This window comes from Pezoporus occidentalis, unplaced genomic scaffold, assembly GCF_034315485.1.
Source record: "Pezoporus occidentalis ecotype Australia unplaced genomic scaffold, CSIRO_AGI_Poc_V1 ctg59, whole genome shotgun sequence".
Taxonomy (NCBI): domain Eukaryota; kingdom Metazoa; phylum Chordata; class Aves; order Psittaciformes; family Psittacidae; genus Pezoporus; species Pezoporus occidentalis.
Genome location: NW_026915932.1, coordinates 3,578,794 through 3,603,779, shown reverse-complemented (window position 1 = coordinate 3,603,779; position 24,986 = coordinate 3,578,794). Strand labels below are relative to the sequence as shown.

At 39.5% G+C, this 24,986-nt stretch overlaps 1 long non-coding RNA gene across 1 annotated transcript in view; it reads left to right on the top strand.

Annotated features, from left to right (window-relative positions):
• The first annotated feature begins 502 nt into the window (after positions 1 to 502).
• LOC134174194 (uncharacterized) overlaps positions 503 to 24,986 on the top strand; it is a 27,970-nt gene continuing 3,486 nt past the window's right edge. The window contains exons 1-2 of the long non-coding RNA XR_009968548.1: positions 503 to 593; positions 23,894 to 24,068. This is a non-coding gene — a long non-coding RNA (uncharacterized LOC134174194). The remainder of the gene's footprint in view (positions 594 to 23,893; positions 24,069 to 24,986) is intronic.

The following is a 24,986-nucleotide window of genomic DNA, read 5'->3' as shown; positions in this document are numbered from 1 at the left end:
GACAATTTTCTGAATACAAAAAAAAAAAGTCATATAAATATTCCTGGAAATAATATGATTCTAATGTATTTAATTGGGTTTTAAATTAACTTTTTCAATATGCCTCTCAACTTTGTTGTACGTGTTGCTGTACATGTGGCTCCTTTCAGAGGCCCTGTGAAATCAGCCCTGCTGGGAGTCACTTGTACTGCTGCTACCCAGGGTGGCAACTGAGCATGAGACAATCTTTTTCGGCTGTGATCAGGAGGTGTTGTTCTATGTCCTGAGCCATGGAGAGGCAGAACTATTCACCAATATTGTATTTTAAAGTGCACCTTTGAGAGCTTTCAGAAAGGGGACAGGAATAATAAACCAATAAATTATGAATAAATAAAAGGAAAAAAATAAAAAGGAAAAAAAAAACCCACAACCTTAGATTAGGAAAAGCTAGGGCTGCTCAGTAGTAGGAGATTGTAAGGAGTGACTTTAGAGATTGAAGCAATGTCCATGATGCACTTTTTAACAGGGTGAGTGGTGAGCTATGCTGGCTGTAGAAGAAACAATTTCTCAACACTCCTGCAATAGGAACAGGACTGCAGGGAGCAGTTCAGCAGGTAAGAAAAACCACCTGATTTCAGAAGATTTGATTCCCTTGAAGGAAAGCTAAGCTTTGTTCTTGAAGAGTCAAGTGAAATCATGCTTGTAGCAAAAATTCTGTTCTCCTTTTGCATGCCTGCTGCTTGCTTAGGTTAATCAGCACCGTTATAATTATGAGGATCAGGAGCTGTGCAAACACATAGTTCTGTTTCACCCATGCTGAAGAATGCATAGTCCCACTAGCCGAAGAAATGTTGTTAATGGCTTGTCCTTAGATACTAGCAGAGCTGGGACTTGAACTTAATGTTTCTTGCATCCAATCTCAATATGTGAATCCTGACACCACTGCGGAGTTCACTTTAATTGTCTCCATGCAGAGAAAAGTGCTCTTCCAAAACTGGCTTTTTGTGTTATAAGAATCCTGGTAAAGTGTTAGAAGTACAGTACTCTAAATGCTCAAGATAAGTTAATGAAACAAGAGTAAAGAAAACTAACAGCAAGTTCAAATGACTCCTCCATGCTCAGCTACAACAGGTGCAATAGTCTCTTTTTCAGGACATGTTCTGGCTTGGACAAGTTTGGTGAGAATACATGTGCCTCTAATGTGTGTACATAGGTCCTAGTCCTTAAAAGGTTGTTGAGCAAAAGGTGTTCTGTATGGCTTGTTCTTTTAACTGTACGACATATTAAACGTCCTTTACATGCAATAGCTCCATAATCTCCTATCAGTACCAACCCTCTGATTTGTCAGTGCAGTTGTGGGTGGTTTAAATGAGCCACCTCTATGGAAAGGCTGGGGAAATTACAGACACCAAAGGTTTTGAAGAGGTGAGAAGAGTTAGTGGAATTGTACTTGATCAGCTTGAAAAAGAAGGAGCAAGTTCATGGCTCAAATCTTAAACAGGGGAAGTCTAGATTTGATGTAAGGAAGAAATTCTTTGCTGTGAGGGTGGTGAGGCACTGGAATGGGTTGCCCAGGGAATTTTTGAATGCTCCATCCCTGGCGGTGTTCAAGGCCAGGTTGGACAGAGCCTTGAATGACATGGTTTAATGTAAGGTGTCCCTGCTCATGGCAGGGCAGTTGTAACTAGATGATCTTAAGGTCCTTTTCAACCCTAACTATTCTCTGATTCTAAGTACGATGCTTTGCAGTTTGTTCCTGCTAGAAATAATTTGTTATCTGCATAGGGAGAATGTGCCACATCTGATCAGGAGGAGGGAGCTTTATAGTAACACAAAATACTGACCATGCTCGCATCAGTAGGGGGTTTGACTTTGAAGACTGCAGAGGTAAGGTATCATCTTGTTCTCCTGGCTGCCCTGCACTGGCTCACACTTAGAGTAGTATCCTAAAAGACACAAAGCTTTGTTGTCTCCCAGTATTCAAGAAAAAGAAAGAAGAAACCAACACAAAACGAAAAACCAAACCTCTGTGTCTCCCTCTGAGTGGAGTGAGTTCAAATGTATGACTTGCAAGACAGCAAAATCTCTTCTTTTCCATTCTGTGGAATTGATTCGTGTATGGACCCTGGGAAGGACTTGATGAAAGCAAATGCTGAAGCACATATCCTCTGTGACAGGGGCAGAGAACGAAGAGGGAGTGCTGAGCACTGGAACATGCTGTGAGTTCATAGCAAGAACTGAGTTTTCACTGCCTGTTCCTGCTGGCCACAAGTACTACAGCATTTTCCTAATGACTGTCCGTGAGCTGAGGAAAATGTACTGTCCTGTCTGTTAGGAGCACATTCACACTTACTCTATTGAATAATTTGTCCTTAATCACTCTTTTCCATATGACTATAATTTTATTTTTAAGTAAGTCGTATTTTTCCTTCAGTATTGCAATCAAAGATTTCACCTCAGGTCTTAATTTTGCATTTGTTATTGATGTGTCATCCCACAAAATTAAATGAGGGTTCATGATTGCTCTACCTTCTTGAGTAGCTCAGATCCTACATATTAAATGAATTATAATGATCAGCTTGGCATGTTTCCTAAAACAGTTACCGTGCACTTTTGATAAGAACAGTTGTAATATGGGGAGTCACGGATTTTTACCTGAATAACAGATTCTTCAGGGCACCTCTTGGGAATATGTAAAATCAGCAAGTCTAAGATAATGCTAAGTCTTTCACACTTTTACAAATGGCAACTTTTGCAAAGTATAAGGCAATTCCTGCCACTGAAACATGTATTTATACTTGAAGATGTTCCGCAGTGACATGGAGAATTAAATCTCTTTTGGATTATATTGACTTAAATGGAATGAATTCAGCTAAAGAATGTAGACTTCAACTTGTTCCATAAAGGTCTGAAACACCTTGAAGCACACCATGAAATCCAGCAGCTAGTCATAAGGCTTTCTCATTAACTCACCTGTGTGTAACTGCTGATGACCAGAGTCTATGATTACCTGCTTGCTTATGATGTTCTCCATTTTGACTCTTCTTGGAGATACATCCAAAATAGTTCTTTGGGATGGGATCGTCTCTGTGTTCTATGTTTGTACAGCACCTAGAATAATTATTTCCTGACTGGATCTCTAAGGAGCTCCTAGCATATAAATAAAGAGGGTGGAGGAAAGAAAAGATTGCTTTGTTGGTTGATTTAGCATGGCCTTCAATGAAAACATACGCTAATGAGACTTGGGCAGAAATTTGGTTCTGTTAATTTCCAAATGTGCCAGGACAGACTGTTTAGGGCTTGCAGTGCAAATTACTGAGCACATTTAGAATCTGCAGAGGTTGCTCAATACCAAACACAGGTTCTTTTAATGAAACTGTTGCACTTTAGACATTGGCAGCTTGGAGTTCTCTGAAATAGCAAACGTTTTGGAAGAGACATTGTCGGCTTTTGCAACAGTCGGCTCTTTGGAAACATTCCCCTTGAATAATGTTAAAGCAATTCCAGTTTCTGTAATTTAACTCATCCCTATCATCAGCACCAATAAATGAAACCTCTACAGATTCCAGGCTCACCAGAACCTTGCCAAGAGCTGGCATTATATTCTGAGCCAAGTAACTTCTTATGAACGAGTATTGAGCTCAACAAGCGTGCACGTTCTTGCAGGGTGTTTGTGTGTGTGCCTATCTGGCACCAGCATTGAAGAGCTTTAGGGTCTGCTGTTACATTCACAATTATATCTATTGGAATTGCTACCAAAATTGCACTTGCATATAAAATCATACAGCACCTTAGAGGTTACCCAGTGTGGTCTATTAACATATTAAAGAGACCTGGAATTATTTTGTTTTATAGCTTAAAGGTTGTGAAAGTACTAGGAAAGTGATGGTTATTGTATTCTTTCAGCCTCTGCATCTGCACCATGTTTTGCAGTGATACTGTGTACCCTCAGAAGAATCATGTTCCTGTTGCTTGCACATCAGAAAATTTGAGTGTGAGGAGAATTATGGTTTTCTGAGAACCTCAGGCTTTGCTGCATTTCTATAGGAGTAATTTGTGTACTATGGCAGTGGCAGGAGTGAAAGGCTAGGCACTCGGTATAAGTTTAATCAAAGCAAGTTCAGATGCATCATGCATTGTCTGGTTCCAACACTTGAGGACACAATGGTAAGAAAGAGTTAGCTTCATTGCAGAAAAGGGATATTAGGGCAGTCAGAATACCAGGGCCTCTAACTTCTTCCTCTTCCAGCCTCTCTCAGGTATACTTCCACTGTATTTGTGCCAGGAGAAACTGTTGCGAGGTGTGACAGAAAATAAGCCTCTTCTGTCCTTTCAGTCTCATGTGAAAATTATGCAGTAGTTTTGATACAGCTTTTCATATAGCACGGTTTATGGGTAATAGGTCCCATTAGCTTTTGTTGCTTTTGAACACAGACCGTCATAAACTTTTTGCTCTTTCCCTTTTTTATGAAACTGGGTTTCTTCATTCCCCACTCCGGCAGAGCTCCCACAGGAGGGTGATGAAACTTCCAGTCTTTCCCGAAACCTTGCTTCTGCAGTTCTCCTAGGGCCAGATGCTTGCTGACCTACCGAGTATGAGAAATGTAGAGAAATACTTGGTGTCTCTGATCTGTTTGCTTTGGGTAATGGAAGATGATATTTTATTACCTCTAAATTTAACCCCTTTGTCCTTTTTTTTTGTAGCAACCAAGAATTTTGTCTTTTTTCCCTATTGCAATCTGGGCAAGACATTAATTTTATTGTTCTCACTATGATTTCCAGAGAAATAAGCTCTTGCAGCCCCCTGCTTTGGCTTGGGCTCCTTCAACTGAATCTTGTACTTTCACTAAACTTCTGTGTTCCTATGGCAGACTTCCTATGCCTTTTTCAATCCCATAGCTATTTCCAAAATAAGTTTCACCTGCATTACAACATGGTATGAGATGCTTTTAGCTTTCCTTTCTGATGGAGGATACACCTTAGATATACTCTATAAAACGAGTGTATTTTACTTGTTTACTCTTAGTGCTTTTTCATTCTCGTAATTGAAACCTGCTGGCTTTTGCACCAGTATCCAACTTAAAAGTAGTACATGTGCCATCTGCTTTCATGCTTATAGCACATTCGTCTTCTGTAGCAGAGCTGTCTACTGGCCCTATGCTTGTGCCCGCTCTGCTGGCAAGTACAAGCTTTTCAAGTGACACCATTCCTCGTCTGGCCTTTTCCTGGCCTATGCTTGTGTTTGTGCCTGCAGTCCAAACACACACCCGAAGGGCTGTTCTTCCTCACTGTCCTGCAAAGTCTTTAAGGACTCTTGCCACATCCTGAGTGGCACCCTCCTGTCCAGTTCATAACTTTAGCCTGGGCTGGAGGGCTAGTGTCTGTCAAAATGTGATAGTGTACTCAGAGTTAATTTGGGGTCCTTTTGTTCTTCCTCTCTGAGTGTCTTCCTAGATCCCAGTTATGTGCTCCTCTCTTACCAGGTATTGAGACTCACTGTTCAGCTTTAGCTGAAGATGGCTTTTCTACTTCTTTGATCGTTTTGTTTAAAACCAGGGCTTTTTTTATGTTTCATTTGTGTGCAGCATGCAATATGCAGATGTCTGTAATCCCACTGCCTAATTAACAGCAAATTACCAAGAACATTACAGTGCTTCTGAATCAACTGTTTCTCTACACAGTTCTGTAATCTGAGTGGCTTCTCTTTGCTGACACCCACCATTTGCAGGTAGAAGGTGAGCATCGTCCAATTTTCTGAATTAAGGGCCTAAAGAGTCTAGAGGATGGTAGGAGCCATTAGAGAGGTATGTGCATACCCTCGAGGTGTAAACTTATAGTGATTTTCCCGTCTTCTGAAATCTGCAGCTCCTGTGAAGCTTCAGAAGCTCTGTTTACCCAGTTAGACAGCCAATGTTGCTTTTACTCTGTTGTGTGCTGTGTTCAGTGATGGTGTGTGGAGTTTAAAGGTTCTTGCAAGAGAGGTGTCTTGCTTGTGTCCAGTTCCACCTGGTTGTGCACCTTCCCTGCATCCTAACCAGACTTTTGGAGACTGGGAAACTTGTTCTATGAAGACAAGAGCCCTCTTCCTACAGCTATGGAGGAAGAAAAGAAGGGCATCACAGCTTTTGTAATTCATCCTGTCTCAGAAAGGGGTAAAAATACACAAGTGGGAGGGAGAGCAGAGATGCTTGTCTGGCCTTTTAAGTTGATATTTACTCTTTTTGCATGTTTGCAGGGTCACCGTATATATAATTGACTTGGCAAAGACACAGAACTGTAGTTGAAGCCTTTGTTTTGTATTGCACAATGAGATATTGTATTTAATTTCTCCTGTAAGATACCTCATAATTTTCCAGAGTGTCTTAGCTAGCTTTGGCTCCAAGCAATTACTTTTAATAACTGAAAATGACCAAAAGGACGTTGCCTTCTTCAGTAGCTTAGGCACGAGGGATGATAGATCATTTTGTTACTGTCAAAGAATGGATTTTTTCACTCCATTGGCAGCATGTTTAATCCTGGGTCTTGTTACTATGCCCTGCCTCTCCTGCCATTCATCAGGACAGAAAGAGCAGAGGGAAAAGGAATTTTGCCTTTTAATGTTCCGGTGAAGTCACTCAGTTCTATTGAGAGGTAAAAAACCTGTTTGGTCCTATTTGGAAATTAACTCTGCAGATTGACTGACACATTGCTGGAAGAATAAATAGTAAAATATAGCGTTGCTTCTCTGTATCTGACAATGTGGCTTTCTTGTGAAAAACTGGAGTACTGGATAGCACCCAAATGTAAAATCTTGTGCTGGCTAAAAACTGAAGTATTCTTAAAATCAGCTTCATCTGATGTGTTACAAGTAGAATTTTCAACCGCAGGCTGAAAAGGCTGAAAATTCAGTCTCATTCAGACAATAATTTGGTGAGATTGCAACCCCTCAGCTTTCTGGTGAAATCATCCTCTTCAATGAGGGCTTGATTATCTTTTCAAATCAGTTTTCTATGAGGGCAATACCACTGATTTCATCCAGCGATGGACACGAGGGAAATTTCTTGATTCTCCTCTTTTTCCTGCTCCTGCAGGTAGGCTTTATGTGAGAAGCTTTTAGGAAGGTTCATGCTGAGAGTCCCTGCAGTGTGTAATTCACAGGGCTGGAGGGGTTTTGTTACTAGGTCCAGCTTTCCCTAAATACCTGTCACACATAGGCACTTTGGTTCTGGGAACCAAGCATTGATTGGATGGTACCTCTGCTCCTCCAGCCCCATCTGCTCTGCATAGCCCTGCCATGCCAGGGGCCTGTGGCTGCATCAGGCAGCACCAGCACCTCACACCAGACCTCTTGCTGTTGCTGTGATGCTGCTTTCTCATGTAGGGTTCTGTTTGGGAACATGAGGCTTGGGATGATCATTAGTTTTCACTTGAACACAAGAGGCATGTTCATTTTTCAGGTATGCCTCCTCTGTGACCAGATACAGAGCAGCAGCTGTGGGGACAGAGCAAAGATGTACTAAACTGGCATGGATGACGACAGGGGTGTATTGAAGGCCATAAAGGGATTACTGGGACTGCTATCTTAGGACTCTATTGGATCCTCAGCTGGGGTTTTTGGACGTTAACAACTTTGCCACAGCTACAATGTGATCCATGTCTGTGTTAGCTGGGTGTGCTCCTGTGAGCTCCTACCAGTAAGGTGGGTGCTCATGTGAGCAGGGCAGCACCCCGTAGTTTTGGTTAGGCTGCTGATTACCCAAATTCCCACTGTCAAGAAGGCTGATTAAGACTTTATGGTAGGTTAGATACAATTCATTTTATTTTGGAATAACGCAATGCTTGCAATTTGGTAATGGTAGCCAGTTTCACGTAATTGGGAAGGATGGGCTTGTCCTGATGGAAGATGTCACCAGTTTGAGGACTCAGCATATCCCACAAAGGCAGTGCTTGAAGACCAGGATGTGAATTTTTCTGTTCCAGGTTATTGCTATCAAATGTTAAAAATCCAGAGCAGAAGTTGCAATGTATTTGTTCAGATTCTTTTCAGACGGTGTGCTTAGGCTATGGAGTGCGTCATTTTTCTAAATGGTAAGTCTACAATCCCGCAATTTTTGGCTGCCTAAGTTACCTCCCGCTCTGTGCAACAGGATGGTGGGCTCTTTTGGTGTGTTGATATGCACATATGGTGCATAGACAGCTGGTGAATTTTAAAGGATTGACCTTCAGGACTGACATTCTCCTATATTTTCATGTTTTTGTCATGCTGTGGTGGGTTTGTTCATTCCTCTTTCATCTCCTCTGAGCAAAAAACTCTGCAGTCTTCCAGACAGCGTCTCTCCCTCTCTCTTTCTCTCACTCACTCAGTCAGACCATCTGCTCCCAGATTACAGATTTCTCTGCATGAGTACCAGGTAACAGACGTGACTTCGCCCAATAACTACAGCAAAAAAGGCTTTCACACACTCTCCACAATCTGTGAACATATGATCAGTCTAGGATAACATGTTGTGCCAAACACACACCAGAGAAATTTATATGCAGTAACAGAATGAACCCTGAAATCAGGTACTTGGCAACCCTGAACCTGGCTTCTCCTCTGCGTGTTTCAAAAAGAGGCTTCTGTGCCTGAAGAAGAGTCTCTGTTCCTGCCCTGGTGCCTTTTTCTTAGAGGATGGAAGCATAAAATGCTTCTCTCAGATTTTGTTTAAAGGAAAGCTGGTAGCACTTGTCACTGCCCCTTGTCAGCCCTTGAGGTTGGTGTGGGGATGAGGTCTCTGTTCTCTGCCGGCAGCTCAATAATCATAGTTTTCCAAGTGATAGGATGCACCAGAAAGGACATTTTTTTCCATCTTTTATCATCTTCACTGGATTCCACTGCCCATTTTTTGAGTAGGATATAGGCTGATAGCCTATGCACAAGTGTGTGTATATAATACACATGTAAATAGACATCTAAACTCTTGTATCTCCTCTCCTATTGTCACATCAGCCCTCAAAGAACTGTAATTAGACTGACTATTAAAGAGGGGTTGGGGGGGAGGGGGGAGGCGTTGACCGGAGGGAGCTGCTGCTCAAGCCTGTACTGTTCTGTAATGGTTGAAAAGTTGGGCAGCTGGCTTGAAGCTGAGGGACTATGTGTGGGTACCAAAGGCAGATAAGGTACAAAGTAACAGTTGTTGAGCTATCCTGTGATCTGTGGGCCAAGGTTTGTCCTTATCTCTGCTGTAGGGTACACACTGCAACATGTTCCAACAAACTGGTAATATGTTTATTTTTTGATAAGTGCATGTGTGTGTTAAATGTCTCATTTTGCATTCCCCCGTGATTGAAAAAGTAACGAGAAAGTCATACACAAATCAACATAGCCAAGAGAAACTACTACAGAGGTTGGAAGGGAATTTTCCAGTAAATTTTACTTTTCGATATCTATTTAGATACAGTATTATTGACTGTCCCTTGGGTTTCTGATGAGAAAAGGAATCAGTCATCTGCCACATAGCACTACTTGAAAAAATGCTTTGAACAACTCAAAACCTGAGTGCAAAGATTCTTCAGGAAGTGGGAGAACCTCAGTGTATTGCATCTGTATGTTCACTGGTCACTACAGTAATAAAACAGAGTAATGTTCAGGGAGTCAAGATGCATTCAGGTATTCATTTATTATTAACCTGCCTCATATGGCCCTGCCTGATAACAACATCTGTTATCATGGTTACAATATGAAAAACAAAAGCTGCAAAACAGTACTTTGAGAAGTCTCAGTCTTGGAAAAAGACTACTTCCTTGTAAACATGGTGCAAATGTAGGGCAAAAAAGATGCTCTGTGTGATTGGCATGATCTAAGGCAAAAGTAGAAGTGGTAAGCTGTAAGTGTGCATGTCACTGCTTGTCTGGGAATCCATACTTGCTGCTGCATGCTTAATTAAGGGCCATGCTGGGTTTGGGATGAGCATGCATGTCTTCTGAATGTTTGCAAATTAATATATTAATTTTGCAGGCATGGTCATTTACTGTAGTTTTATTGTCTTGGAGGCACAAATCTAACACGGCATTGCTGGTGGAAAGGCTTTATTTTATATTTCATAGTACAGGCAACTTTTATCACCATACCATTCACAGAATAGAATCACAGAATGGTTTGGGTAGGAAAAGACCTTAAGATCATCTAGTTACAACCCCCCTGCCATGGGCAGGGACACCTCACACTAAACCATGTCACCCAAGGCTCTGTCCAACCTGGCTTTAAAAGCTGCCAGAGATTGAGCATTCACCACTTCTTTGGGCAGCCTGTTCCAGTGCTTCACCACCCTAACAGGAAAGAACTTCTTCCTTATATCCAATCTAAACTTCCCCTGTTTGAGTTTGAACCCATTCTCCCTTGTCCTAATACTACAGTTCCTGATAAAGAGTCCCTTCCCAGCACCCCTACAGGCCCCCTTCAGATACTGGAAGGCTGCCATGAGGTCTCCACGCCGCCTTCTGTTCTCCAGGCTGAACAGCCCCAACTTTCTCAGCCTGTCTTCATACAGGAGCCTTTGAGTGAGACCATTTGTACAGAACTTAATAGAAAACTCACATTTAAAATATTACCTCGGTCTGATATCTGGGATAGATTTTCCATGCTGAAAGAATTTGTTTTGTGATTTTTGTCCTGTTTACTAAACAGTTGTTTTTTTGTGATATTTACCAGCTCCTGCTGCATCCTGACGAGGATTACATGTAGGTAGAAGATGCAGTAGGGTAATTCATTAAGTGGATAGGTTGACCTGACATTTCCTTCTGCTATTACAGCATTTTAGCCAGTCAGGACTGCTGAGACTTCACTGAGAAACAGGAAGATTTCCTCCAAGTTGGAGCAGAGGCCTGGAGCATGAGGGATGTTTGCTCTGTGTGTGTGTGTGAATCAGGTGCGCAACTGTGTAGGGCTGAGCCTGGGACACAGGGAAACTCAAAGGAAGTGATTGCTCTACCTCCATGTCTCCAAAACAGGGATCGTTTCCCCATGGAATTTTTGGAATTGTTTTGTGAGCCTGGGGTAAAAAGCAAGATATGGTATGTTTCTGGTACACAGGGCAGGAGCACTTGTATATTCTGGCTTTCAGTGAAGGTAATTCACTTGTGCAGTCACAGCAGCAGACAGTTGCTGAGCACACAGACATGCTCAAATATTTGAAAGTGAAATGTAGTTATAGGCTAATACGAATAAGAAGATTTTGACTGTAAACAATTTATTCATTGCTATTCTTTCCTGAAAGATTAGCTCCCAATTTGGAACAAATCTCCCTTTATCCAAGGCCCCCTTCTCTCTCTGTTTTTTTTTTTAAGAAACAGGAAAAACAATCATTTAAGCTGTGGAGTTGGTAATATTTTTGTCAGAAGAATTGCTTTGTTCTGAAAATCAGAATGATCTGGGTGTGATTACCTCCGTGTAGAGATTTACGTTTTCAGCATTAAGCAGAAGGTATTAAATAAATGTTGACTCAGGCTTCTGCCTTTTCTCTTTAATTTCCCACATCTTAATTCTTTACTTTGCACAACTGTTTCTGAAACTTGGAACTAAATCTTCATTTTACTGTTCTTTTTTGTGTTTCTTTCACTGCTTCATCCACATCTTTCTGCTTTAATGCCACAATAGTGTGTGGGAGGGTTAGTTACACTGATTAAAAAAATAAAAATAGAGCAAGAATGAATTAATCCGAAAACCAGACACCTTCATTAAGCCAAGTAGGGAGAATAATATATATAATCAGCAAGACTTCTGCTTGCTGTATGCTCTAATGTAATATATTAGCCATCTAATTATTTTAAAATATTATTAATTGCCTTGAAATTGTTAGCTACTGTTGTTAATAGCCTATTAGGGCCACTATTAAAAAGGAGCTATTTACTGACAATAACATTTTAGAAAATCAGAGTACTGAGCCACATTTGCTTTCATACTTCTTTTTGTTTAATGCTTTTCATAACTTGTAATTCATTTTTCCCCTGTAAAAAAGAATGTCAAAGACAGATAAACCCATATTCTATAAAAGGTATTTATATTGTAAAAACAGAGCAAAAAGCCTTTTATTTTCTCCTTTCTGATAAAACAAATGTACAAATACTCGGTAAAATTTGCAGTGGGGTGGAAGCCCATCTGTTTACTGCTCTGTTCAGTGCTTGTTGCATTGTACCTGTATTCCACAGCGAGGGAGCATGACTGATAGCAGCACAGCCGCTGACTTATTCCTAGAAGTACTTTTTCCATCTAATGTTCATGTTCTCAGAATAGTGAATTACAGGTATTGCATTCCTGTTCACTAAGCTCCTGTTCCACAAGATCTGTTCTCCTGTCTCTTCTACTTAAACCATTGCATCCATTTTCTTCTGTGTTATTATAAATTAACATATAGATCATTGCATGGTGGCAGGGGAGGGCTAGAAAAAGCTAATCTTTTTTTTTGTCTGGCATTTATTTATTCTTTCACAATAGGGAAGGGGATATACAGAAATTCCCAATTGTGACTGAAAGCTCTCTCTGCTGTGAAGACGGTAGATTACTTTTTCTTCTTCCCTGACATGGCTGGATGTTTATGGAACATAGAGAGAGGACAGTGGCAAATATTCCTTGAATAACAGAAATATGGGTTGTTCTAACATTTATGCCCTTGCTGGTGTGCTTGTGAGCAGCAGGATGTGACATCTCTCTGAAGCAAGGACATGATGGATGTAGGAAATCTAGCATTTCCTCAGTCCTTCAAGTCAGTGTGATCCCAATTTAGTATTTCCTATCTATAACTAATCTGGTTGAGATTGCTAGGAAAGCTTAGGAAATTTGGGGTTGCTAATGAGCTGTTAACCCTCTTTAGGCCGTTTTCAGCACCCTAACTTTCATTTTCAATGATAGTTACTTAGTAGGCTAAAGCTTTCAGGTTCCTTATGGCCATGCCTACAGATTCCTAGTGAGTAAACTGGATTCAGCAAAGACCCACAAGCACCTGGTACTTCAACGGCCCAGTCTTGTTTTGACTGAAATGAGCACAATCTGTTAAATAAGCAGAGATGCTTCCGCTTACATTTTGGCTGCTTGTAATCCATTGACAGTTGTCTGATTATGTTGACTAAAACTTAAAAGGAAATTTTGAAAGGTAACTATTCATACCATTGCTGACTCTGATGAGACACGCACCGTGCTTTACAAATCTGTTGGAGGTCTTTGAACGGGTCAATAAGGAAGTGTGAATAAGGGTGAACTAGTTGCTATACTTGTATTTCTGAAAGGGTTTTGATGAAGTCTTGTGCCAAAGACTTTTAAGGAAACCCAAGAAAATACACAAGGGATGTCATTAATGGAGTTCTGATGAATCTCTTCTGGGGTGTGTCCTGGTAAGCATACCATAAACTATTGGGACAAGCAGATTAAGAGAGAGGTGAGAAAGCCTGGAGATGATAGGATATCAGTTATTCAGGGTAGTAAACGTGAAGACCACCCCTAAGGAAACACAGAAGTATCTCAGGAGATTGTGCAGACAAATGAAATTTAATATGTATAAATCTAAACTGATGCATAAGGGGATAAGCAATCCTAAATTCACATACAAAATTGTAGGCTTTGAGCTGGCCGTTGTGATTCAGGATCACGTCTTGGAATTTTAATAGTTAGTTCCATGAAAACACTGTCTCAGTGCTCAGTAGCAGCCAAAAAGTTAACCAAGCATTAAGTGAGAAAAAAAGACTAGAGAATAACTATATGATGTTCACCCATGCACTGAACAGTGCACCCAGTTCCAACCCTTTCATCTCAAATAAGATGTAGCATAACTGGGAGGTATTCGTGAAAGTACGAGAAGGGCGGAAAGACTTCCATAGTAGGAATGCTTTTCCATGCTCAGCTCATTTGTAATCCTGCTAGAGACAAATCCTGGTCTCAGTGAACATTTAGTGTGATCTGCTATGGCACACTCTATATTCTAGCAACACTCTGGTCTTGTGCCTCAGTGGTGGAAGGAGAGATTTGGGCTGTGTACTAATTTCTGTGGGAGTGAGAAACTTTTCTTTCTTTCCCATTCTTGGATGCTATGATACTTACCTGTTTATTAATCAACAGATGATCACCCAGTCCTTAACTGACCAAACCTGCCTTGCTAGGCAAAGCATAGATTTCAACCATGGTCTAAAAATGAGACACCTCTGCAGTATTGGGGAAACCTGCAGCCAGCAACTGTAACAGCTGACAGACTTGTGAGACCAGTAGTCTCACATATTCTCCCTCCACCACCCCCCAAAAAGCATCTTTTGTAGGAAAAGGTATCAGGAATTCCTCCATTGTGAATTTATTTCTAGTAGCTGCTAGATAGACAAAAGAAGGCTAGGAATCTGGCTTCTGTGTAAATGATGTTACAAAATAAGTTACAAAAGGCTGTAGGAAAATCAGATCTGATCGCTCACAGGTGGCTTCCTAATTTACAGCAATATACTGCTGTTGCAGAATGAAAACTGGTGTAATAAATGCAAGCTTGTACTTTAGAGCACAAATGTAAAGGAAGAATAGTGTGTAAACTGTACTGCTAGTCTAGGGAATGTGTTGGCTGTGATGGGAGCAACACTGCTGTTGTAGCTCAGAAAAAATTGCCCAGATATCACTCCTGTTTCTCCCGCTGCAGCTGTACATTAGCAGCAAATTAAAACTCATTATTGCTAGCTCAGCTGCTTGGACACATAAGCTCCCTTGCCCTAGTGAGTGCCTGAGTGGTGTTTTATGATCAGAGTTTCTCTCTCTTCCACCCTTTTGTGAGTCCTTCCCACTGCTGCAGAGAGAAAATATCAGAGCAGATACTTCGACTTGCTCTGAAGTTCCCCATGTCTGGATTGTAGAGGATGTTTATACTGCCAAAGCTTGTGTCCCCAGGTCCTCAGGTTCTTATATACTCCTAAGATTTTGGATTGTAGCTTTAGTTACATCACTGTCCCAGTAAAAGAGGATTATTTTGTGAGATCTAATGTGTGCCTTTGAGTGAATTTTGAAATTTGCTAGAAGGACTTCCAATTATATGTGCAAAAATATGATGGTTATATTTATATTAAATAACTTTATATCAGCCTAGAAAGATTTCACTGTAATGTACTGATACAGCAAATACAAAAAAATCTAGACTTTTCACGTCAATAGACTCAATGCTAATGCATTCTCTTTATTCTCTTTTATTAATTATACTGTATTAATTTCAAAACTCATTCTGGTTTTACTTAACATGATTTTTTTAAGTGTCTGTGCTGAAGGGCATTTTGAAATTTGTGGTTCAATTCTGATTTAGAAAGAAAGGAAATTTAAAAATGTTGTCATTTTTCCCTGGAAAAGAAATGCAGGAATTTTGCCAGCTATATTTGAGCTGTTAGATAGCAGACAGCTTTGTACTTTTTCGTGGCTTCTGTTTTCCCATCTCTTTTCTTGTATGGTGCATTTATATAGGTGTACTTATTCATATACATGACTGTCCAGTCTTTGTGGAAACAGCTTTTGTATTCTACATTTTAGCTCTAGAAATACTGTAGCCAATGAAAACTACTTCATTTCACCTGAAGAAAAAGGAAATGCATTTTCATTTGCCATGGAGGAATTGCTCTTTAATTAACCCCTTTAGCTTCAAAACTGCTCACAGACTGAGGATTTAGATTGAGCAGAATTAAAACATTTCATGTCTTATCTTACTGTATATACAGATTTTCTTCTTGTATGTTTCAAGGAGATGAAAAATGAGAATTTTTGCCTTTTTAATTGATATTTTAGAATCCAGAATGTTAATTGGTTGGTGTGAAATAACATGAAAAACTGTAGCTCATTCAATGCTAGTATGTTCAATTCCATTCTATCATTACATCACTTCAGAAGATTTGGGTTTGAACAGGTAGCACAGAATTAACGTTTAAATTCTGCATTTTTAGCGATTTAAAAGCTCTACATCATTAATTTTAGTTGTACTACAAATGTAAACGTCTACGAATAGAGAAAAGGAAAGGTGTATGGGAAGAGGTGCTTTTCATGTGGTGAATTAAAAAATGGTTTGGAAAAAATGGACACTTGAATAATAAAAAAACCCACAGTCAGCTGACAGAATGAATTGATTTGAATTCCTAAGTGTGATTCCTTCCATCTTGGTGATGGAAATGAAAATGTGTCAAAACCTCGCCCAATTGAAGAAAAAGAATAATCCTCTAAAATAATTAAATTAAACTGAAGAAAAGCAATATTACGCATGGCACCCCAGTTGGAATTTCTCTGTCCTGTGGGAAAACACGTCTGCCTTGATACAAAATAAATGATTAGAGGGGGGTGTTCTTTAAGAAGAGACAGAGGCAACTTCCATTAAGTTTTGACTGTCATTGACATGTTAGGAAAATTACAGACTACGGAGATGTTTCATTAAAAAGCATTCTACCACTTGAAACATTATGATTTCTTGGCTAGCACAGGGTTGTTTAGCTTTTAAGACCAGAAGAGATGACTATAATCATCTGCTCTGACCCTATGAATAAAATGGGCTACAGCAATTCACAAAATTATTCAAGCCACAAGCTGGAGTGCAGCTCTTGGAAAAATGCCCAGTCTTGAAAATGAAGAGCGAGACAAAACACCAACAAAACAAAACAGAATGTCTGGGCAATATTTGACACTTATATTTGAAATGTCAAGGAGAGGCTAAAAGATCTTTTAAAAGGCCCAATCCATTGTTACTGTGTTTTTCAAATGGTGGTATCAGTTGGCTATAGTTGATGGCAGTAAAGTGTTATTCAAAGTGCAGGGAACATACTACCACCTTCCCAAGGAGTCGTTCATCCCCCCCCCCCAGCCTGTGTAGTATTACCTGAAGTAGTTGCGTTAGCCCTTTTACCCCTCCTCTGAAATGTGCTCATTTCCTTTTCTTAAGTTCAGGGACCCACTGGAGAATTAACCTCAGACACTACATCACAAGCTTGAAACAAGCTGTAGTGAAAGTTGAGACTCCTGCACACTTCACTACTTTGTTTAATTCAGAAGTCAAGAATGGATTTATCTAACTTAATAAACATGTTGTAAAGGAAACCTAAATAGCATAGAGCTCTTATGAAACTCTTAAACAAAGGTTTGCAGACTTTCTCCATAGAGACAGGACTAAGGCTGCACTATAATCTTAGGCGAGTTTGTTTATAAAATGGCTGAAGGGGTAGAACTTAAAAATAAATAGCAAACTCTTTCCACCCATACCCAAATTCCACTGTGAAAAGAAGCACCAATAATTACAGTTCCTTTTCTTCCGATGGTATCGTCTGTTTTACTGTTTCTTCCCGTATAAAGTTTAATTTGGATATTAGTCTGTTTTATGTAGCTGTTGTTATACCACCTCATAGGACAAATATCTGTGCATAGGAGAAGTATCCATCTTAAATTTCTTTGCTGTGTACTTTTGAATAATAGGTACGGATTTTATTAGAGTGTGATCCTATAATGGTCCTTTTCCTGCCTTCCAGGAATTTCAGTATGACACTAAATTTATTTTTCTTTCCCTTCTCTAATACTCATTATACTAAGCCTGCAACATGTGCTAGGAAATAGGGATATCAGTAAGCTAAAAAAGTACTTTGAGAAAGACATTTCAAACTAAGAAACCCCCAGCCTACCTGTGCTCAGTGAAACCAGTGATGTATTACAGAATTAGGGCTGTGGAAACCAGAAAACATTTCAGTTCAGTTCCCATTCAGCTCCCGTTCACATACACACAGCTTAATGCAAGTCATCAAGTGAATAAAGCTTATTTTCTTAGCCTTTTATACGTAAGAAAGCTCAGTTAGTATTTTACCTATTCTTAAATACTGAAATAAATAACATTTCTGACCACTTTCACTGGTAAGCATCACTGATAAAGTTTGTACATTCTGGTAGAAATACCTTTTCAGGAATCTTCCTGCCTATAATTAAAGATTACTGGTCCCCAGCTGCAGATAAGAAGCATAAAAATTACATGTTGCTTTGTGCTGAACTGAAGCTATGACATAGTCATGGGGCACACAGAAAACTAAAACGTGATGGAGCCACGTAGCTCCCTTCTAGTACATTTTAATGCTAGCTGTTAATCAGTGCAACTGCATGATCCTGAGATGTGTTAGTCTTGATCTGTGTTAAAGTGACAAGGAACTGTTAAGGAGCACCAGTTCTTTTTAGAAGATGTTTCCAGTTAATGAAATTTGGATTTCTGTATTGTGCCTGCAACTGACTGTATTCTTTCTTTATATATTGTACAGAGCTCTTTTGTCCAAAGTAAGAGTAAACCGTATCTTAAAAGTAGTCATCATCTCGGCGCACACCTGAAAAACATGTAAAACAAAGCACGACAGCTGGAGAAAGATTACTGTTTTCTGGGGTTTCTACAGGTCTGATCTCCTGCCTTAAAGTTTTTCCAGTGTTTGGGGTTTCCCTGCAGGAACTCACTGACAAGCATGTCTGTATGGTTTGCAAAGCTCAGATTGTAGATATACACATGTAATTGCTTTGTCTTCCATGCGTGGCAGAGCCATGGTACAGGTGGCTGGCCTGTGACTCTCATAAACACACACCATCCCTCCACCCCTCTCCCAAATAGCCCACACCAATACCCCCAGACATGTTTTTTCTTGTGTGTTTCTGATATACAAAGGTGAACAGTGTGGTTGTAGAAGAGTTTTATGCTGCTCCTTCAGTTTTAACTTAGCAATTCAAATTCTCTACAGGGCTCTGTGAATTACATGAGAATGGATCTTTTTTAGAATATTTAGATATCAGGCAAGTTAATCTCGATTTATACTGGAATAAGTGATTTCTCATCTTGGCAGTGTACTGAGTTTGATTTTAATTTGTACTGAGGCAAAAGTCCCTTCAGCCAGTCAGTCTTGCCTAGATGAGAATGCATATCTTTGCTTTTGAGCTTCTGCCACACAACTAATTTTGCTGAACCGTTACAGGAAAACAAATGCTTTTTGTAAGAACTTAGCACTTGCCATCCTTCAATTAAGAACTGACAGATCTCTCACCTACATGTTTCTTAGTCACTCCAAAAGTCTTGTTTAGCTTTGCATTTCCAAAGAGGTTAAAAGAGGGAAATAAAGTTGTACATGTTATACATCTATAAGCATCCCCCCACACAAATACGTAAGCCCTTCAGCCCACCCCCCAAAAGCAAAGAGAACCTTCCTGAAGGTGTTCTTTGCTGTGTGGTATGGCGCGCTGCAGAAATGTTGTTGTAGGAATGACCCTGTTACACCCACTGCTGTTATTCTTATGAAAAAATACAGTCAAGTCAGTGGAGAGCTATGTGTAGAGAGCGGTCATTTTCATGAGTCAGGCTTGAGCAATTAAGTGCTGCATTTTTCCAGCAGGCTTCTAGATTTGTTTGGGAAGAAATGTTACAACTTGCTGCGTACATTGTCCATCCAAGCGTCACCATGTAGCTGAAGCTGAATATTTAAGTTGGTTATATGTGTTGTCGCTTCAACCTGTGGCAACTGTTGCTACAATGAGAGGCTGAAAGGCCTGTCACGGGCATGGAAAGATTAACCTCTGTACAGGCAGCATCCAAAGAGACAATATAGCGTCTGCTTTCAAAGGCACACCTTCTTCTGATGCTTAAGATTGGTTGTCTACATCCAAAGCATGATATTTGTTACCTAAAATTATATTCTAGATGGCTTTCAATCCTGTTACCAGGTTTAAAATGACAAACCAATACTCTCAGCATCTAGTGCATTATTGTGGTATTTTTTACTGGTGAACAAAGCAAATAGGTTTCATGTTAGCATCGGAGATGCATGATTTTGAGATACCAGTTTTCCCATGGTCCTGCTGCTGCAGTGGATCACATTTAACCTGTGGAAATATTAATATAGATATCATGTAACACCTTCTCTCTGACTCTTTGACCACTACCAAAGCACAATACTTTGTACTGCTTATCCTGAGCCCATTTGTCAACAGTACCTAATTGATTAGGCTACTGTAACATTTTTATTCTGCACATGAAGTTTCCTCCTCAGCAATCTCTCCCTCCCAAAATGTACATTCATCATTAATTACAAAATCAATGAGAGAGATGGTCTGGACATATACAATTGATAGCTTCCCTCTTCAGATTAGCATAACCTCCCAATTCATTACGTGAAATGAATAATACAATTGCTGCCACTGTGAGAAAGAGGCAGGCCACTTGCTGTAAATTCCTTAACAAAATGTGGTGTTAGGCACCTTTTCATTCACTGAATGTTTACTGTGTGTTTGGAGGTATCCATCTTACTGAGCCCAGATTTGTTCTCCTATCTCTTGGCAAAGCAACAATCATAAATTTAGACAACTAAATGTTTAAATGTTGAAAGACATTTCAGGTTCCTCCTGAAAGCTGCAGTGATTAAACTGAGAGTGGCGTAGTGCTGAGACTGCAACTATGAATAAGATATTAAAAAAAAAAGATGAAAGGATCAAAAAATGTGGTCCCTTTAAACCCAGTGATGTTTGCTGCATTAGAAGGGTGAATGGAATTTAGGCCACTGTGTGTGTACTTTTCTGTGTTAAAGCATATTAAATGAGTGAAATCTCCTAGATATGTCTTTCACTCTGTACTGTATTAGGATTAGAGTCTTCCATTTTTCTTTTCTCAAAGAAAAAAAGCTTTCAGTCACATTTTCCAAAATAGCTTCTGTGGTCTTTCAGTAGCTACCCAGTTATAACTTAATAACCCGGGTCAATTATGAAGAGATATAACATTTCCTGTAAGAGTCAGGAATGTAGCTGACATTCAGTAAGTATTTCTTTAGTAGATGGATACAAGAATAATCCCCCCCCCCCCCCCCGCCTTTTTTTTTTTAATGTCCATCTTGTACCTGACTCCAGGAGTTTCACTGAAATTAATGGAACACTTTGTGGAGTGTAGTTTGGACACAGAAGTAATGTTTAGATGCTTCCTGTCAGTACCCAGACACTGGAATATGTTTATGCTGAATACGCTTTATATATATGCCGAAAACACTTTATATACTATATATACATATATCAGGAATCTTTATTTTAAATTCTAAGATATGAAAGATGGCTTAGCCATTTAATTAAAGGGAATGGGTGCTTACAATGCCCATAAATATTAATGGATATTTTATTGGAGTTTTAGGAGGAGTAAAAAATCATTCCCAATTAATTAACTGCAAGACAGCCACTCACCTCAGCAGGATTTGGACCAGGTTTCAAGTGATTCTTGGTGAAATTAACAGTCCTTGTGCTAGGGATTGCAAAAGCATGCCCTGTAATGTTTAAAACATTAAAACTAAATGCATGAACTGAACTGAAGGTACAGTAGTATTATTACAAAGCTGTTATCTATAATAAATAAATTAGAGAGAATACCTGAAGCAGGGCTAATGCCAGTATTTACAACAAAATTCAAGCTAGGCTATGAAAAAGAGTAATGCTAATTGTCTTCCTTCTTATTACATTGTAGTATAATCATCTATGTGATAGAGGTCAACAGAATAAATAGATAATTACAAACATGCATTAAACCAAAGATGTCTATCTAGTTTGGGATGAAGACAAATTTGTTATCTGATTTTATTAGCACTTCCGGATTGTCCCTTGAGCTAATTTTGCAATGCTCCCAATGTGATTACCATTCAGAAGTTTTATTTAGACCTCGGTGAAGAAAATGACTGCAGTCTCTTTCTCTTCATCTGTACATTCTGAATCAGATATTCCTCTCTGGAAAACTTTCCAAAAGGATTCCTTGGTGAAGATTGGATTGCAAAATCAAAGTCTTGGTTTACAGAAATGGTGGTGTCTTTCAGCACAGAAATTAAGTCAAAACTGCATGCAAGCATTAAGTCCATCCCTCTCAAATATATTTTTCTATTACTTGCTTCAGTGTTAGTTCTCACATTCCCAGTCATGGGGCTGTCCTGTGTTTGTCAGCTACTCAGTCATCTGGCAGGATTTCCTCCTGGTTATTTTCCAGTAGTCGTAATTTTGTGATATTACTACAGTCCTGGCCAGAACCCCTTAGTCTCACTTTAAATAATTCTTCCACAGTCTTACAGTGTGCTCTTCAAACCTCAGTCGCTATCACATCTTTCCTGTCTTACCCAAACTAGATATACAACTTTTTTATTACGACAATGCGTGGAAAAGGAAAGACTGATGAACCCCATCTGATTATTTCTGCATGAATAAGGTTCTCTTAGCTAAACAGAAGCCCTTTTCATGTGAAAAAACCTTGCATGTTTTTGGCCCATGTAACCATATTTATGAAGTTTTTTCAAGCACATTGTTGACTCATTTATCTGTGATGCGGTGTTGTTACATTTTATCATGTAAACATGTACTTAGGAGCCTTTATAAAATGCAGATTATTGACCAGTCCTATAACTATTTACTCACATTTTAAGAAAACCAAATTATCTGACCTGATTGCATAACCATTAATTCTTTAAAAAGAAAATGCCACTGTAGTATATCTGTATTTGGAATTAAAAAAAAAAAAAAGGCTTAAAATTATCCCACTAAGCTGCTAACAATCCTTTTGGAGGAATTTCAGACTCTCCATGTGTTTGCGTTTGCCTTATAGCCTCATGGCTTGCAAAATTTGTGTTTGAAAATATAAATATTTTTTGAAATTTAGGAATTAAAAATGAAATATGTTTGGCTGAAACTTGTTTGCCAAGTTTCAGCCCAGAGAAAAATTATTATGGTTGAGCTGCAAACCTCTGAATATAGGGGTTTATAATGGAAACACTGACATCGCTTTAACTGTAGTGGCACTAGCACTGCAGTGTAATATACACTAGAAATAGAAAACAAGATTAGAGATGACATTTAGGACATGAGGCCTTCTCCAGGCTGTGGGAAAAATTACTGTGTTCTATTTTTTTCCACAGCCTGAAAAAGGCCTCTGGGTCTGAGTGTCACCTCTAATCTTATTTCCTATTCAGACCGTGCATTTAATTAACCCATTTTTAAATTATTATTGACAGTAGATTGTTGCAGTGTTATGTACCAGCCCACATCCAAATTGTGGCTTCCCTAGCTCGTGTATGTCAAGGTGGTGGGGAAAGTACCAAGGAGACACAGCATTTTGTTTATATTTCCCTATCAAAGGATCACAGTCCTGCAGCCGGCTGGATCCTGTCGCTACCAGCTGTGCTAGCTGATGAATTGGGCAAGGGAGAGACCAGGGAACTGCAGTGCTGTGCATATACGCAAGCTACTTTTGCTAAAGGCAAAGTAAAAGTTAACAATTATATACACTTACCCTGGAACCTCTGGGAGCAGTAACCAGGATAGTCAGTTACTCAGGTGCAATGAATTCCGCTATATATTAAAGAATGTTGCTGAACACTAAGAAATAATTTGGCAATATGTGATTGTGGGCTGGGTTACCTTCACCACTGGTGAAGCCCTGGTGTTAGTACTGTCAAGGAGATATCTCCATCACTGTGGCCCCCCCATCAAAGGAGGGACTTGGTATTGTCTCAGAAGGGGTACTGAAGCTCCAGAAGTAAGTTTTAGATTTCTTCATGGCAAACTCTTTCCTTCCTAGCCATCTTCCGACTCGTAGCTGTTTTATTTTCCTATTCACTGTACTACACGATAATTGCCTGTATACTTACATGGCCTTTTAATGCCTACTGTAGTGCTACAGTATTGCTTTGCTATGGTCTTTCAAGCTGTATTCTCAATGTGACATAAAAAGGAGCAATAAGCAAAAAAACTACCGTTGCAGAATAAATGTGATTGCAATTACTCCTTGCACCCAGCAGACTAATGCCTGTAGAAAATCCATATCTTTAGGACGATTAGACAGACAGCATACATGTATCCTGTCTATATTGCTAGAATGGTCAAAGTAGAAACTTGTACTACATTTGGACTGCATTTTCAATACTCATCTGACAATTCTTTTTATTGTTGCAGTCACAGTAGACAAAGATACTGGAAGCTGCTGTCCATTCTCCAAGAAATGGATCCTGCAAAGTCAGTAATAGCAGTAAACTTACTGCTGAAGCAATTCCCTAGTGAAGATACTTCATTCCACCACCGTGAAAGCTGATATTAATGAAGGGATAAACGTGTCTTCTGTTCCGTATGTGTAAGTAGGTGTATAATACTGTATATTTTGTTTGTATGCAAGTGTCTTCTTGGCAGGTAGTCTGCAACCAGCAATTGCCAGCTGCTAAATGTTCAAGGAAACATGATTTGAATTGCTCTCCACACTGTGGGAGAGTGGTCAGGAAAACAATTCACATTTAATATAATCAATCGATTCAGTCCCTGTAGCAAAGATACAGGAAAATTTGTTTACCAGTGCATGTATTTTGGATTTAAATTTTCAGAGAGAGAGCTGAATAATAATTATTCTCTCTTCCACAAAGAATACATCTTAAAGCCTAGGCTGGGTCCCTCAGAAAACCTGGAATATGAATGATTACATAAAGCAGAGATTTCATATTCATTTTTCAACAAGATTTTGACATCTTTATTGGCACAATATATTATTCAAATTGTGTTGTTCATAGATACAGGAAAATGTCATCTCCTTTTTGTGGTTCTTAGGAAATATAAACTTTCTTTCAAAAATATTCCTTCCAGTGGTTACAGCTCTCACTGAACAGTACTTTTTGCACAAGCCAAATGCACCATATAGTCATTTGACAAAAAATAGCAAGATGATTTGAAATGCCATTAGTTACCAAATCTGCTCTAGCAGGCTGGTAACCACAATACTTATTCATGAGCAATGCTGGGAGACAGGACGTTCTTTCGAAACCACTGCCTTGGGCTGTGAGTGTGGGACATGAAGAACAGGTGGAACAAAGTCTACATTGGGAAAGCAGAAGACTCAGCTTCAGGCTACAGGTGTGCTAATCACTGCCCCTGGAGTGCTAAATCATTCCAGCAGACATGTTGAATTTGCCTAACACTCATGTCAGAACACTGTGATACACCAGCCACCACGTCTCACTTGTGACAGTCTCAGGTCACATTTCTGGACTTCAGGGCCAGAAGA